The sequence below is a fragment of the Lissotriton helveticus genome, chromosome 2_1, assembly GCF_964261635.1.
Source record: "Lissotriton helveticus chromosome 2_1, aLisHel1.1, whole genome shotgun sequence".
Taxonomy (NCBI): domain Eukaryota; kingdom Metazoa; phylum Chordata; class Amphibia; order Caudata; family Salamandridae; genus Lissotriton; species Lissotriton helveticus.
In genome coordinates, this window is record NC_136059.1 from 193,485,748 (window position 1) to 193,502,685 (window position 16,938).

Below are 16,938 nucleotides of genomic sequence, written 5' to 3' on the forward strand. Positions count from 1 at the left end.
CCCATTGTGGTTGCCAGACGAGCTAATGGTAACATCAGACTTTGTATTGACTTGCGCTATCTGAATAATAATATTGTAGTTGATCAATTTCCGTTACCTAGAATTTCTGAAATGTTGGCACTTATTGGCAAAGCAAAGTTTTTTTCATGTATTGATCTTTCTTCTGCCTACCACCAAATTGTTCTTGACGAAGATTGTAAGAAATACACTGCATTTGTTACACCCTTTGGGTGTTATCAATTCAAAATAATGCCCTTTGGTCTCGCCTCTGCGGCAGCTGTATTCCAACGCACAATGCATAACATCTTTGGAAGTTGTAAAAATACAGTGTGTTTTCAGGACGATATCCTTGTATTTGCCGACAACAAACGTGATCATGACCAATCTTTAGATCTTGTTCTGGGTAGATTATCTTCTTCTGGTTTGACTGTGAAACATTCAAAATGTAAATTTGGAGTGTGTTCTGTGACTTATCTTGGTCATGTACTATGTGAACATGGTGTCAAACCTAAACCTGAATTAGTTGAAGTAATTAGTTGCCCACCTTCTCCTACTTCAAAGGATGATGTAAGGTCATTCTTAGGGTTGACGGAATTTTATGCATAATACATACCAAATTTCTCTTGCAGGGTGTTCAATATTAGGCAATTACTCAAAATCAAAAGCAAATTTGTTTGGAGTGAGGAATGCGAAAAGGAATTCAAAGATGTGAAACTGGCCATTGGTAATGCCACTGCTTTTAGTAGTTTTGATCCCCTTCTTCCTTCTGTTATTACCACAGATGCCAGCTCCAAGGGTCTGGGAGCAGCTCTTTCACAGAGAGGTGAGAAAGGTAAGTAAACCATTATAGCCTATGCTTCTAGAACTTTGACGCCTTCTTAAGTAAAATACTCCACCATTGAAAGGGAAACCTTAGCATGTGTTTGAGTGTTAGAGCATTTTAGAGTGTTTGTATGGCGCAAGGAATGTTAGATCTGTAGTGATCACAAACCTTTGGTACGTCTCCTCACTACTGATGGAATGATGAATGCATCAGCTAGAATTTGCCAGGATGTCTATGAGACTAGAAGATTTTATTGATAAAATAGTGAATGTCACGGGAAAAGAAAATGTCACAGCTGATTTCTTATCTAGACTTCCTGTACCTCTTAAAGAACACATTCACAATCCTTGGGACAATTTTCAAATCGCGTTAGTTCACGATGAGGGTCCTCTTCCCATTAAAAAGGAGGTGTGGTACTCTGCACACTTAAAAACCATGTTTTGAAAAAGGTTCATAAGTATGTCCAGGAAGGCTGGCCTTCCAAGAAAGATTTTCCTCCTTAACTTAAAGGTTTCTGGGAGGTGAGGAATGAATTATCATCTACTGATGGAACAATTCTGCCTTTGGTCCATCGTGACTTGACGGATGCCGTGACCTGTACCTGGAGCCCAGGACTCTGATTGCTTCTACCAGCCATTCTTACCTGCTATTCATACCGGAGACCCGTGGACTCTCTTCACCTTCTTCGCCCGGCCGGGCGCGACCAAAGGAGCATGACTTGAATCTCGTGAGATTCTATGAATGTATATATTCTGACCTGAGGCCTCACGCTCAAATCTGAACTGGAGTCTCTTATCCTGACTCAAACAGGAAGCTGCTGTGTTCACTTCTGTATTGGACCTTGAGTTCTACACATTTTTTCAGCTATTTGAACTAGTTTCTCTATGTTTCCGCCTGGATGAAGCTGTTTTACTTGAGCTTCCGGCCTTCTATCCTGCCTGGATAGTTGCATCAGCTATACACACAGCTCGCTATTCCTGGAGCTCGCTTTAGGTGTCTGTCTTCTCCGATTTACACTTTGATGGAACGGCTATAAACGGAATGTATTTGATTTGGGATCCCTGCCACCAACTGAATATTTGTGTATATAATTTGTTGCTGCTTTGCCTTGTTTCCCCCACGTTTGTTGCTGAGCAACAGAGATTTATATTTTTAGTGCCCTGAGGAAGGTGAAGGCTACTAGTTAGCCCAGCACCGAAATGCGCGTCGGCACCGTGCAAGACAGAGATCATTGGGCAAGAATTTCCTTTTAATACTTATGCACTATATTTCCCACTGTACTATTTATTTGTTGGTCTCTGTCTTTCTCCTTTTGTAGTGGGTTGTACATATTTATGGTGTCATTGTTGTATGTGCAAAGCAATGCAACAAAAGAAAACTGGTGGTAGTGTTCCCTAAAAAGGGAAACGTCCGCACACACTCTACACACACTTGTAATATCTCCAAAATTACGTACACAATGTATATATTTATCACACAAGTAATCCAAATAGGGTGCTCGGATATCTCAAAGCACCTACCACCTAGAGGTGCCACTAGCGTACACAAAGGTACACATAAAATTTAGACAAAATTTTGAGAAATCATATCAGCACTCCTGTGAACAAATAATCATGACAATTAGGGCATAAATAAAAGGCCCTGCCAATCTCAAAGGAATTTTTCTGAGCCAAACTCTATTGGTTCTAGAGCTGTTTAAAGATATCAACATGTGTCTTATTCAAGACAGGGATTCCAAAAATGTATAGTCCACTTATTTGTTATCTTTCTTTTCAATCTTTATTCTTTCAAACAAATAGGTATTTCCAGCAACAAGTAGAGATCATCAGAGATCACCAACACGTGTTTCGTCCTCCACAAGGACTTTTTCAAGGCTGGAAAATATACAAATAATGTACAATGTAAAATCAATTCATAAATTTAAATCCTAAGAATATATACATTTCCTACACAGATTCCTAAATATTAAAAATAGCTACATATTTACATGCCTATGATCAAACAAACCATATTTACAGTGAGACATGACACAAAATTGTTTGTGGTGTACATAAGAGTGCATAATGTATTAGCTCAAACTGTAATGAAAACAGAGCAAATAGTTAAAAATTTTGTACAGAATTGAATAGGCATAACCACCATAAGTGGGAAAGCCCACCATGAGCTGGGCTTGTGCAGTTGAACGAGGTCACTCATATTAAGCACATAGAAGCTTCATATTGAAGGGGCCAAAATGGCGGAGAGGTAGAGTACGAGTTATTAATTAAAACCTATGTCAGCTGATGCCTGTGTCAGAACCAAACAAACACACACTAGTCACTCTCAAGGTAATGAAATCTGATAAATTGCAAAAGGCCGAACCAAGATACTGAATAGTTAGGACTGGCGGTATAAATAAACCGCACAGCCAGGAAAAATAATGCAACAAATGGATGAGAGACGAGACGGAAACGTACGCCAACTCACCAAATCATATGTTGTAGAAAAGGGCTGGAAGTGCGGGTCGAGGAGTATGGGGTGAAAGGATCACCACAAGTAATGGCTGACCTTTAGAAGGAAAATAAGCGTATCAGCAAAAGTTCAAAGTACACAAGTGAAGTACAGTTTCATTAAATAGACGTAAGCACAAAATTCAATCCAAATTTCAGTTCTGCGGACAACAGGGAAACGCAATAGGCATGAAAGCCGTGACATGTTGCCAATATCAACCTGACCTGGTTGAAGATTACATATAGACCACATCAACCCAAACTCACAATTAAATATAGGGCGATATGTAACTGGTGACTAGAACAGCATCCCTATATGCGAGAAGCGGAACTCTACGTCACAAAAGTTTATCATGTGAAACTCACCTCGTTATAAAAGTGAAGGTTGACCAATACGCATATGCACTGTGCTACCGGAATCCCAGTATGGAAGGACGGTGCAAAGTAATAATTCAAATAAACAACCATAGTAAGTTGTGACCCTGAAACGACAAAGGAGACCCACTAAGAAATTTTATTAGTAAAAAAACAACCCACAAGGCCCCCTAATGCCAAGCACAAGCAAACATGCAACATGCTTACCATAATATTCTAAGTCACGAGTATAGAATATGCTGCCGGATTCCAAATACGAATACTCAGCGCAGAAGAGTGTTTAAATGACCAACCATAATAAGTCGTAGAGCTGGAGTAACATGAAAAACAGATATACGTATAATGTTAACGGGACACACCTAGCCCATTAGTGTCAAGACAACGCAAAAGTACAACGAACTCACCATTATAAGTGTAATTGTTGCCGTCACATCTCCAAACCCCAAGCCGTCTTAGTAGCGCGAAGCGAGGCCTCGTGCCTGCCGCATTAAGTAACCCAGCCAAGTATCCGGCAACGCCCAAACCCGCGCGGAGACAGACTCTCCCAGCGAGTAGAGGACGGACTACCCCGAAAATCGAATAGTATACTTAAAAAACGGGCTCCATGTTTAAGTATCAATGGAGAAGAGTACACGCCTGTGCGTATAATCAAAAGCGTGTCAGTGGGCTGAAAAATACATCTTATAAGACGAATAAATGGTATAAACATAACAAGTGTTATCTCAGGGCCAAACTGTGAGCCTAAGCAAAAAGCGCGGAGTTTAGTTCTAACACTGGCAAACAGCGAACATCAAATACTATGTAGTCTGTCCAGAGACATAAGACAGATCAGAAAAATTAAAATAGAGGAAATAGCGAAAGAGCACAAATTGGTACATTTAGACAGCATGAAAGTACAGCCAAGGATCAAAACACATATTCTGGCTGTGTCACTCATTTGCGTGAAAGTAATGCATGCATTGGTCATTACTGATTTCAATAGGATTGATGGATACATATTTATGAAAAAAGTAAATATTTCGTCATAACAAGATTGTAATTTAATTACTCAAAGAACATACCACAGTACATGTCAACACTACGTTAGTCTTTAAGAAAGACATGGAGCTCACGATCAGAATTAAGCCCCATGTCAACCGCTCGTAGTTTGATAAGCCATTGGGATTCACATTTGCGTAATGTTAAGGTTCTATCACCTCCTCTCGGATTAGCTTTTATCTCAGTGATGCCATGGAACTTAACAGAAATTACTTCAGATCCAGCATGGACTGTATTATAATGAACGGCTAGAGGGTAACTTTGATTGCTGTTGCGAATGGCTCTTATATGTTCTTGAATTCTCTCTTTGAGTGGTCTAGTGGAGCTACCAACATAAATAAGTCCACATTGACAAACTATGCAATATACAGTGAATTTAGTGTTGCAATTCATGAATTGGTCAATGTTGTGAGTTCTTTGTGAATTATATTTGAAGCTTTTCTTTTTGTCATCAGCAAATTGGCAGACACAGCACTGTGTGCATTTAAAGAAACCCTTCGGTTTATCAGGAAACCACAGGGAAGGTTTTCTCATAGGTGCGGGTTCCTTGATTATCGATGGACTGATCTGATTTCTAAGCGTTTGTCCTCTCCTATATACAATTCTAGGATTATTTGTTAGGTGTGTTCCAAGATCTGCATCCATCCTAAGAATATTCCAATGTTTTTTCATTGTTTTATATACTTGATTGCTATAGGAATTGTATTGCGTGATCAATGTTACCTTGTCTGTGTTTTTATTTTTTCTCTTAGATTTGCGTTTAAGGGTTTCAGATCTTGTCACTTTGTTAATACGATCCTGTGCTTTGTCCAATAATGCTCTATCATATCCTCTTATCACAAAACGTTGTTTCAAATTATTTACTTCATCTGTAAACTCCATATCACGACTGCAATTACGGCGCAATCTCGTCATCTCTCCAAATGGGATTGCATTAATTTGTGCAGAAGGATGGGCACTGCTAGCATGCAGCACTGCATTAGACGCAGTACTTTTGCGGAAAAGTTTACTTTCTAATTTGTCATTATTCACAAATAAAGTTATATCAAGAAAATCTACACTACTTTTACTGTGATGGGATGTGAAGCTCAAGTTATAGGAGTTTTTATTGATATATATAACAAATTCTTTAAGGGATATCTCATCTCCTCCCCAAATTAGGAAAATGTCATCTATGAATCGACACCAAAAAATGATGTGATTCGACAACTCTGGGGGACCTTCTTTCCAAATATGGAATTCTTCAAAGAATCCCATATATATATTAGCAAAAGAAGGGGAAAATTTCGCCCCCATGGCAACACCTGAGTGTTGATGAAACCACTTTTTATTATGGACAAAATAGTTATTATTGAGAGCAAATCGAGTGAATTCCAGAATCATTTCAGTGTGGTAGTACAAGGTGGCATCACGTTTGGCCAGAAAATATGTAAGGGCTTCCATACCTTTGTCCACCGGAATACTGGTATACAAGGCACAGACATCTAATGTCACCAATATCGCATCATCCATCCATGTCATATCTTCAAGTTTGTTAAGAAGATCTTTGGTATCCTCTATGTACGAAGGCAAGTTACGCACAATGGGTTTAAGAGTGATGTCTATATACTCAGATATGTGTTCAGTTGGACAACCAATACCTGATATTATAGGTCTTCCAGGAGGCTTAATCATGCTCTTATGCACTTTTGGGAGCGTATAAATATACGCTGCCATAGGATTGGGGTTGAAAAGATATTTGAGTTCTAGATCCGATAGGACACCTGTACTGTGCCAGTATTGTAACATTTTCTTTAGACAAGAATTAACTTCAGAAGTAGGGTTATTTGCAACACAGGCATATGCTGTGGTATCCATGAGTTGTCTATCTATTTCTGCAAAATAGTCATTCTTATCCATAAGGACAATATTTCCTCCTTTGTCCGCTTCTCTGAATACTATATTATCATAGCCCTTTAGTTGTTTAAGAGCTTTCCTCTCCTGAGTATTTATATTATCACTTTTGATAGAGGAGGACCAATTAAATTTGTCCTCTAATTTATAGAGTTCTGAAGTGACTGCTCTATAAAAACTATCAATTAAATTGTCATGTGGAAGTTGTGGAACAAAAATGGATTTTTGTTTTAGACCACTATTGGTTGTTAAATTATCCTCAATGCCCAAATCTGTCATGATGTCATGAATACCTGGTGGATGCTCAATACTGTCATCAAGTTCTAATAACATCTGTACATTCTGTAAATCTTTAATCGATTGTCCACTTTCAGTTACATTGTACACAGGAACGGATGACACCTTTTTATTTGTTTCAAAGAATTTTTTAAATTTTAATTTTCTGGTAAATCTAAACAGATCAATATGTAACGAAACAAAGTCTGGTTTAGTCATGGGACAAAAATTTAAGCCTTTCTTTAACACACTTAATTCTTCAGTGCTTAATGTGATTGAGGATAGATTAATAATGGACACATCATTGGATTGCACAGGGGATGTCACCATGTTACTCGCATTGGTGTTATCAGTATCCTCCACTATTTTCTCTGTACTCGTGAGGCTGATCTTGTCACACGTTTGCTCTCGTCTGAACCGGTTCTTCCTCCCACCTCTTCGGGTTCGTTTCCTGTGTTTTTTCGGTTGTATGATGTTTTGGTTCCCTTGCGGAACCTCTCGAGCTCTAATAAAAAAGCCGAACCAGTGTTCTCAGTATTGGGAATTGCATCATTAGGCATTATCTCACTTCTAGTTTCACTACATCCGCTGGCACAACTAGATAGATCAGAATTACTGGTTGTTGTAACGGTATCAGCTCTTTTTTCAGATAAGGAGGCTGTACCGGCTCTGGGTTTCACTTCATCAAACTTTTTTGCAAAGGTGAAGATTCTCCCATTACGATAGTCATTTTCATCTCTCTTCATTTTTCGAAATTTCTTATTTCTAGTGTAGATCTGGTGAGCATTAAGTATTCCCTTTAGAACATTATAATTCTTCTCTGTGTTTTCAGGAAGGTTCAATAGTTTAATCTCCTCTTCTATGGCCTCAATTTCAACCAGTAGTTTAGCTCTTTTGCGTTCTGCATGCCGTATAAGAATATCAATCATCCCAAAGGATGAGCCTGATATCAACTTTTCCCACTCACTAAGAAGATCTGGATCAAGATCCTCGAAAGTAGGAAAGATTATTACACGCAAGCCCCTAGGTATTTGCTTCAGTTCTATGTACTTTTTTAAGGTGGCAGCGTCCCACCATCTAGACAATTCTGCTTTTCGTAACCTCTCTAACTTAACAAATAATTGTTTCAAACCCACAGGTTTCTCTTCAACACTTGTGGTTGCTTTCATTTGGATTCCCTTATCCTGAAAGATATCATTAAATAATTTGTCTCTATCATCTGAGAAATTAGCCATTTTTAATTTTTAATGCCTAAGGAAATTGGTTGTCTGTGACAATCTAAAGCACAGCTCACGTGTACAGAGAAAAGAATAGTGCAGGACTCACTAAAGTTAAACACAAAGCAATGCAACAAAAGAAAACTGGTGGTAGTGTTCCCTAAAAAGGGAAACGTCCGCACACACTCTACACACACTTGTAATATCTCCAAAATTACGTACACAATGTATATATTTATCACACAAGTAATCCAAATAGGGTGCTCGGATATCTCAAAGCACCTACCACCTAGAGGTGCCACTAGCGTACACAAAGGTACACATAAAATTTAGACAAAATTTTGAGAAATCATATCAGCACTCCTGTGAACAAATAATCATGACAATTAGGGCATAAATAAAAGGCCCTGCCAATCTCAAAGGAATAGGCATGAAAGCAATAGGCTTTCATGCCTATTGCGTTTCCCTGTTGTCCGCTGAACTGAAATTTGGATTGAATTTTGTGCTTACGTCTATTTAATGAAACTGTACTTCACTTGTGTACTTTGAACTTTTGCTGATACGCTTATTTTCCTTCTAAAGGTCAGCCATTACTTGTGGTGATCCTTTCACCCCATACTCCTCGACCCGCACTTCCAGCCCTTTTCTACAACATATGATTTGGTGAGTTGGCGTACGTTTCCGTCTCGTCTCTCATCCATTTGTTGCATTATTTTTCCTGGCTGTGCGGTTTATTTATACCGCCAGTCCTAACTATTCAGTATCTTGGTTCGGCCTTTTGCAATTTATCAGATTTCATTACCTTGAGAGTGACTAGTGTGTGTTTGTTTGGTTCTGACACAGGCATCAGCTGACATAGGTTTTAATTAATAACTCGTACTCTACCTCTCCGCCATTTTGGCCCCTTCAATATGAAGCTTCTATGTGCTTAATATGAGTGACCTCGTTCAACTGCACAAGCCCAGCTCATGGTGGGCTTTCCCACTTATGGTGGTTATGCCTATTCAATTCTGTACAAAATTTTTAACTATTTGCTCTGTTTTCATTACAGTTTGAGCTAATACATTATGCACTCTTATGTACACCACAAACAATTTTGTGTCATGTCTCACTGTAAATATGGTTTGTTTGATCATAGGCATGTAAATATGTAGCTATTTTTAATATTTAGGAATCTGTGTAGGAAATGTATATATTCTTAGGATTTAAATTTATGAATTGATTTTACATTGTACATTATTTGTATATTTTCCAGCCTTGAAAAAGTCCTTGTGGAGGACGAAACACGTGTTGGTGATCTCTGATGATCTCTACTTGTTGCTGGAAATACCTATTTGTTTGAAAGAATAAAGATTGAAAAGAAAGATAACAAATAAGTGGACTATACATTTTTGGAATCCCTGTCTTGAATAAGACACATGTTGATATCTTTAAACAGCTCTAGAACCAATAGAGTTTGGCTCAGAAAAATTCCTTTGAGATTGGCAGGGCCTTTTATTTATGCCCTAATTGTCATGATTATTTGTTCACAGGAGTGCTGATATGATTTCTCAAAATTTTGTCTAAACTCTCATTGTTGTATGTGATCAAAGGTAAAAGGTGCCAACAAGGGATTTCGTTTATAGAGAATTGAAACTTATTTAGACTTATTTAGAGAGTGAGTCATATATGAACAAACTCCTGAGTGTCTTTACACAACAACACTAGATGAAAAGAGACAGCACAAAACACATGGGAAATACTATTTATATAGAAATATATGTATTTTTGATATATAGCAAAAATGTAAAAGGAGTACATACAAATGAAATGAATCAGCAAAATGTCATGAAAAGATGTAAAATCAAATGAATCAAACAATTCACGGCAGACACCAACTCCCAACACAATCAAAAAAGAGACAGATCTCCAAAAGAGAATACACGTCACTAAAGAATGATAAATTTCTCTGGAGTTGAAGAAAAGGTCGACGTTTCGGTCTTTATGGCGTCAGTCCATTAGACTATCATCAGCACAGTTGCTTATTGCCAAAAAAGATACTCTTCTGTACTTAATCAAACCGGAATGAAGCTTATTTGTGAGAAAGTGCCATCTTTCTTGCCTTGGTATGCCCCCACTTTTTTATGAACTGCTGGTGTGCTTTGATTAAGTGTGCCCTGGGTTCCTGCCAACCAGGTACCCAGGGGGCCTGTGTTCCTTCCCTAAAACTGTGTTGAACCAATTGGCATCTCTGGCCATCTATCAGCCCCTAGTAAATGGTACCCTAGGCACCCAGGGCATGGTGACCGGAGAAGACCCCTGAAGGCTGCAGCACTTATTGTGCCGCCCTCAGGGGCCCTGTACTCTGACAAGACAGAACTAAACAGAGAGTCGACATGGCACACATCCCTGTGTGCCATGCCCACAGAACCCACTGCCCTGGCATACTTCAGTCACCCCTCTAGCTGGGTGTCCTATGCCAGAGGGGTGGGCACAGGTGCATGAGCCCTGTGCCCCTACAGTAACCTGGGCCATTCCTGGGCACTGTAAGTGCAGTGATGCCATTAAGAGTATATGGTGCTGGGAGGTTGTCATTACGCACTCCACAGCACTATAATGGCTACACTGAAGAATGACAAGTTTGGTACCAAACTTATAAGCTCATTAAACCTGCACTTATGCCAGTGTGGGATTTAATGTAAAGTGCACCAGAGGGCATTTTAGAGATGCCCCCTGAAAACCTAACCTACAATCCACGTCTGGGCTGAGTGGCTGCAGAGGCTGCCACACAGCAGACATGTTGCTGGACCCCTGGGTGGAGAGCCCCCCCAACTCTCCTGGGCCTGCAACAATGCACATCTTGGGCGAGGTGCTAGGTCTCCCCCCCAGGATGGGCAGGGGGAAGCTTCAAAGGCATGCCGCCTCTGTGAGCTTGTTCACACAGGTACAGGGATGCACACCAATGTTATCAATAATAGTCCATGTTAGTCCAAGAGTGCGTGCTGGAATGGTATGGCGCCTTGCCCTGGTGGCACGTAGATAATTGATCAAGATAAGAGGGGTGACTTTTTCACCCCAAACCAGTCGCACAGCTAAATGCGCAGTGCTTTGAATTATTCCATATTTCCTCATATATACAATGCTTTGATCCTCTTTTGATTCAGTTTTTCATTCAGCCATGCTCAATCCACACGTGGGGTATTATGCTGTTTTCCAAGTTTCTAGTGTTCATAATGTGACCATCCGGACTTCTATCACAAACATGACCAGCGCATAATTCATCCAAGGCATGTTCTTTATTTAAACCCAATGCATTTCGGACTGCACGAGTCCTTCCTCTGTGAGCTTCTCCAGACCATTTGCTGCACCCAGCAACTGGCCCCCACCAGTTCTGACCCCCACTCTGGCGGGAAGACTGGTGGGAAAAACTACCACAGGAAGGGGGGGGTGCCAGCCTATGCCAACCCCACCCCTCAGGTGGGGGAGACGAGGTGAAGCACGACCCCGGGCTCCGGCCATCTTGAAGATGGGGAGCCCTGCCCAATCACAGCTAGGCTCCTGCCCCCCTCCCACAGGAGAGGAGCAGGCTAGGGGGTGTACCCACCCCAGGACAGGGACCTATTGGTCCATGCCCTTGCCCTACCTGTAACGCCCCATAATTCATAATTTAGGGGCTTTCTGAACCTTCCTTCCTCAGATCCCTATACCAAAAGAAGAAAGAAGATCAAGAAGAAGAAGACCCGCCGCGCAGCTGCTAACAACAGGACGACAACAACTGACTTGGCCCCAGCTCTACCGGCCTGTCGATCCTGGAACCTGCTCCTGCCTAATTCCCGGTGACTCCTGCGGACAGCAACCTTGGGACACCCAGAGGACCTGCCTGCCTTGACCCTCTTGAAGACTGGGACTCCCATCAGCAGACGCTCTGCTGCAACAACCCCCCTGGTGCCAACTAGGAAGCTCCGGACCAGCCCACTCTGCACCCGCCGAGCCCGGCCCGTGCCAGAGTGATGCAAGACCACGAGGACGTCCCCCTGGCGACTGGGACCCGAAGTCCAGTGCCCAGACCCTCCGACGCCATCAGTCCCGAAACAGACAAGGTTTGTCTGTTTCGCGACTGATGCTGTCACCTACGCGACGTTACTTCGTAGAAACTCCAAAATACTTACACATTGAAGAACGTGCTGCTACTACTGCTGGTTATCTAATACAGCAACTTTTTCCATACCGTGTAGCAGTGACTATATCACGGTCCTGACTACAGATTCATGTTCAGGCAAGCCTGTATATTTTATGCATAAGCTTCATTCCGGTTTGATTAAGTGCAGAAGAGTCTCTTTTTTGGCAATAAGCAACTGTCCTGATGATGGTCTAACGGACTGACACCATAAAGACCGAAACATCGACCTTTTCTTCAACTCCAGAGAAATGTATCATTCTTTAGTGACTTGTATTCTCCTTTGGAGATCTGTCGCTTTTTTGATTGTGATGGGAGTTGATGTCTGCCATGAATTGTTTGATTAATTTGATTTTACATCTTTTCATGACATATTGCTGATTCATTTCATTTGTATGTACTCCTTTAACATTTTTGCTATATATAAAAAATACATATATTTCTATATAAATAGGATTTCCTGTGTGTTTTGTGCTGTCTATTTTCATCTAGTGTTGTTGTCTAAAGACACTCAGCAGTTTGTTCGTATATGACTCACTCTCTAAATAAGTTTCAATTCTCTATAAACGAAATCCCTTGTTGGCACCTTTTACCTTTGATTATGTATTGCCCAAGCCTGCAAGGGTATATTGGGTTTCCCAAACTATTTACTGTATTGTTGTATGTGAGTAGGTTTGAATGTGTGTGTAACTAGACGGATGAGAGCATTTGTGTATGTGGTTGGAGCCTGTTTTTAATTACTGATACCTCCGTTTGTGGGGACGTAACATTTTCATTGTTTGTAATTGTGGCATTGGCTTTTAAATGGCCTAAAAAGAATTATAAAATCCCTTTGTTCTACTGAAAATAATAGGAAACCTCCTTTTCAGACAGGAGGCAAAACTAGAATCTGGAAGAATGTTGATACCTCGGCTTTTATTGGCACTCTAAGATCTTCGTGTCCTCTCTTAGATCAGGACACTGAAGAAATGGAAGCAGCATTCTCGAGGTGGCTACTTCATGCAGCCGATGTCTATGCTCCTTGCACCAACTTTCCCCGCTCTCGCCCCAATGACGCTCATAGGTGGTTTACGCCTCTTTTGAAAAGTCTTAAACTTGGAGTTCGTCAGATGGAGCGCAAGTGGCGAACTGACTATTTAGAAGTAGACAGAGTTAACTACTGCAAGACACGAAAGGATTCCCAAAAACTGCTTCAGGAACATAAAACTGACTACTTCTCAAAAAAGATCCTCAATGCTCACAACAAGTCCAAAGAGTTGTTTAACATCGTTGAGAACTTGAGTGCTAGCGATAGGACGTCTCTCCCGCTAGCTCCTACTCAGGAGATGTGTAACTCGCTAAACTCTTTTTTTTCGGATAAAATTAGTGCCATCAAACAAAGCATCCCTATTACTCAGTCCCCGCTTTTATTGACTGACAATTCTCACAACACTGCGACCTTGAGTTCGCTTCCCCCTGTTGACAGCACTACGCTGCTCAAACTCCTCGCCAAAGTTACATCAGGTTCTCCTGATGATATCTGCCCCCCTTTTATCCTGAAAGAAGTGGGAGCCAGTATTCCGGAGGGTATACTCTCCTTACTGAATGGCACGCTCTCTCAGGGTAAAGTCCCGGAAAATTTTAAAAAAGCCCTTCTCATTCCTCTGTTAAAAAAAGTAGGCGCTAATCCGCAGGACCTGCAAAATTACAGGCCCATATCCCTGCTACCTTACTGTGCCAAACTTTTGGAGGCTCATGTCTGTAACAGCATCTCCAAGTTTTTGGAAGAATCAGAGTATTTTGCGCCGAATCAGGCTGGATTCCGCCCATGTCATTCCACCGAGGCGGTCATCCTCTCGGTGCAGAATACTCTGAGATGGAATGCGGATGAGGGAATACATCAGGCTCTGGTGCTGCTGGACCTCTCAGCCGCTTTCGACACGGTCGACTATAACATCTTGGTCGACCGTGTCGAGCAGGCAGGTCTCAGGGGCCTGGCATTGAGCTGGATCCGCTCATTTATTACTGGGCGCACTCAGGCTGTCAGACTAGGACCTTTCACTGCCCCCACTATATCCTCTACTTGTGGAGTCCCGCAGGGTTCCTCGTTATCACCCCTGCTTTTTAATGTATATCTACGCCCCCTATTGTACTCCCTTAGGAGGGCCAAAGTTACGATATTCAACTATGCAGACGATTTGCAGTTGATTTTCCCGTTAAACACCAAGGATGCTGTGGTTGAATTTCAAAACACTATGTCCCACATTTTAAAATGGATGAACTGCAGTCATCTGAAGCTTAACCCTGGCAAGACCGAATTGGTCTTGCCGGGACTGAGCGCCCACAGCTGGAACCCCAGCTTCTGGCCTTCCTGTATGGGAACTCCTCCATCTAAGTCATGTTCGGTCAAGAGTCTGGGAATACACATTAGCGAAGACCTCTCCCTTAAAAAACAAGTCGGAGCAGTTGTCTCAGCTACTTTCTTCCAGCTGAAGAAAATCAAGAAAATTGCCAGCTTCTTTTCCCCGGCCGCTCTCACTCAGATAGTCATCTCCCTGGTTCTGTCCAGACTTGACTTCTCCAACAGTCTTTACCTTGGCATTCAAGCTGGAGAGCTCAAACGCCTTCAGCTGGTTCAGAATCAGGCCGCCAGACTCCTCCTGAACCTCTCAAAGAGGCAGTCTGTAAGATCTGGCCTGAAACAGCTACACTGGCTGCCTGTGGAGCAGCGTGTGGCGTTTAAAACAGGGTGCATTGTATTCAAATCTCTGCACGACTCTGGCCCCCTCTTCATCAGAGACATGTTTAAGAGATATACTCCCTCACGTAATCTCCGTTCTATTCATAAATTGCTTCTGACGGTTCCATCCTACAAGAGGAAGCGTCTTGGAGGCAGCTGCTTTGACCTTCTGGCAGCTGGTTTTTGGAACTCCCTTCCCCTCCATTTGAAACTGAATGACAACATCCTCAGTTTTAGACATTCCTTGAAAACCTGGCTCTTCACTCAGGCGCACGGTTGAGCTGCTCCCCCTCCCCTGTGACCCTGCGCTTGCTCCTTCCTACAGCGCCATGAAGCCCCCGGGCGTACGAGCGCTTACAAATACCTATTAACATTAACATTAACATTAACATGAAAAGTTTTGCAGCACATAATATATTTGTTTTTTGTATGTCTATTTTTGTTTTGTTGATGCATCCTTCAACAAATTAAATTGATTATATTTATTGTACTTATAATAAATTCAATTTTTCTGTATCATATATTTTTGTGTATTCATATTTTTGACACATTCTCCCTGAATTTGCACCTAGCTATCAGTTGTGAGACGTGTTTACGTCCCAACATTATCATTTGGCAGGTGACACCCTTCTCCCTCACCTGCAAGGGTGGATTATCTCTTTTGTTACAATTCTGCGAGGAGACAGAGCTGTTTCTCCCAGTGGTGTAAGACAGTCTATTGTTCTTCATGGTCAATAATACCATAATGGATTTGGTGGCCGGGATCCGCACCCGCCGGGAACGCGGAGGTCGCGGAAGCCACCACCGAGGGGCGGCACGAGCCAACATCACTCCACGACGGACACCGGTGGGTCGGGGGACCGGTGGCGAACTAACCGAGCGGCGCCAACGGATGCACCACACAGGGCGTGCTTGGGAGACGGTAACGATAGCCTGATAGCGAAAGCACTGCTCCGCAGGAGGAGACGGGGAAAGCACCGGGCACCCAGGGGCGCGGGTTGGACCAGAGGCCTTACTTCCATAATACCACCGGCATAGTAGGCCGTACAGTCCCATATTCTTGTAAAACTGAGACACTGCGGCGAATATGGGAAAAAAGGATCCGCCACCCAGACCACCGAAACAGGGCCCGATGGACAATTTTGCGGCGCCACGGCAGACCAGGGGAAACCCGGACACATCTCCTGAGGGACCCGTAGACACTGGGATACTACTCGCAGCGATTCAGGCGTCGAGAACAGACATTCAAGAATCACGGGCGGCACTGGAAGTCAAAATTGGTGAGGTTGGGTCTGAGGTCACTCTCCTGCGCCAGGATTTCAGAAACCTCTCGGCCAGGGTAACGGAAACGGAATCACGCATCGGAGAAGCAGAGGACTCGATCACCACGATCCGGAAAGACATGGCTGAGCTCCAGGCGTCTCACAGACAGCTGATGTGGAAGGTGGATGACGCCGAAAATAGGGCGCGCCGCAACAACCTACGCTTCGTAGGATTTAGAGAAGGGATTGAGGGGAACCACATGTCAGCGTTCCTACACACATGGCTCAAGGAAACCTTCCCGGAAGCACAATTCTCGACGTGCTTCGTGATTGAAAGAGCACACAGAGCATTACTGGCGAAACCGTCGGAGGGGGCGAGGCCCAGGCCAGTGATCGCACGTTTCCTCAACTTTGCTCACAGAGACTTGATCCTGAGGGAAGCGAGGAAACTAGGAGAGATCAGGCTGGAAAACACCAACATCATGATCTTCCCAGATTACAGCCAGGAGGTACAGAAGCAGAGACGCTCATTTGACTCAGTAAAGGCTAAACTCAGATCCTTGCACATTACCTACATGCTGCTCTTCCCGGCAAAACTCAAAGTTATCTATAAGGACAAAGCAATCTTCTTTAACCACCCGGAGGACGCTTGGCAGTGGCTCGAGGAGAGGCCGATCTTAAATAGTAGGG

The 16,938-nt window shown here is 42.5% G+C and overlaps 1 long non-coding RNA gene across 1 annotated transcript in view; it reads right to left on the bottom strand.

Annotated features, from left to right (window-relative positions):
* Window positions 1-3,289: 3,289 nt before the first annotated feature.
* The window catches only part of LOC144819282 (uncharacterized), a 103,941-nt gene continuing 90,292 nt past the window's right edge, over window positions 3,290-16,938 (bottom strand). Inside the window, exons 2-3 of the long non-coding RNA XR_013607260.1 lie at window positions 3,679-3,794; window positions 3,290-3,370 (exon numbers count right to left, since the gene is read on the bottom strand). This is a non-coding gene — a long non-coding RNA (uncharacterized LOC144819282). The remainder of the gene's footprint in view (window positions 3,371-3,678; window positions 3,795-16,938) is intronic.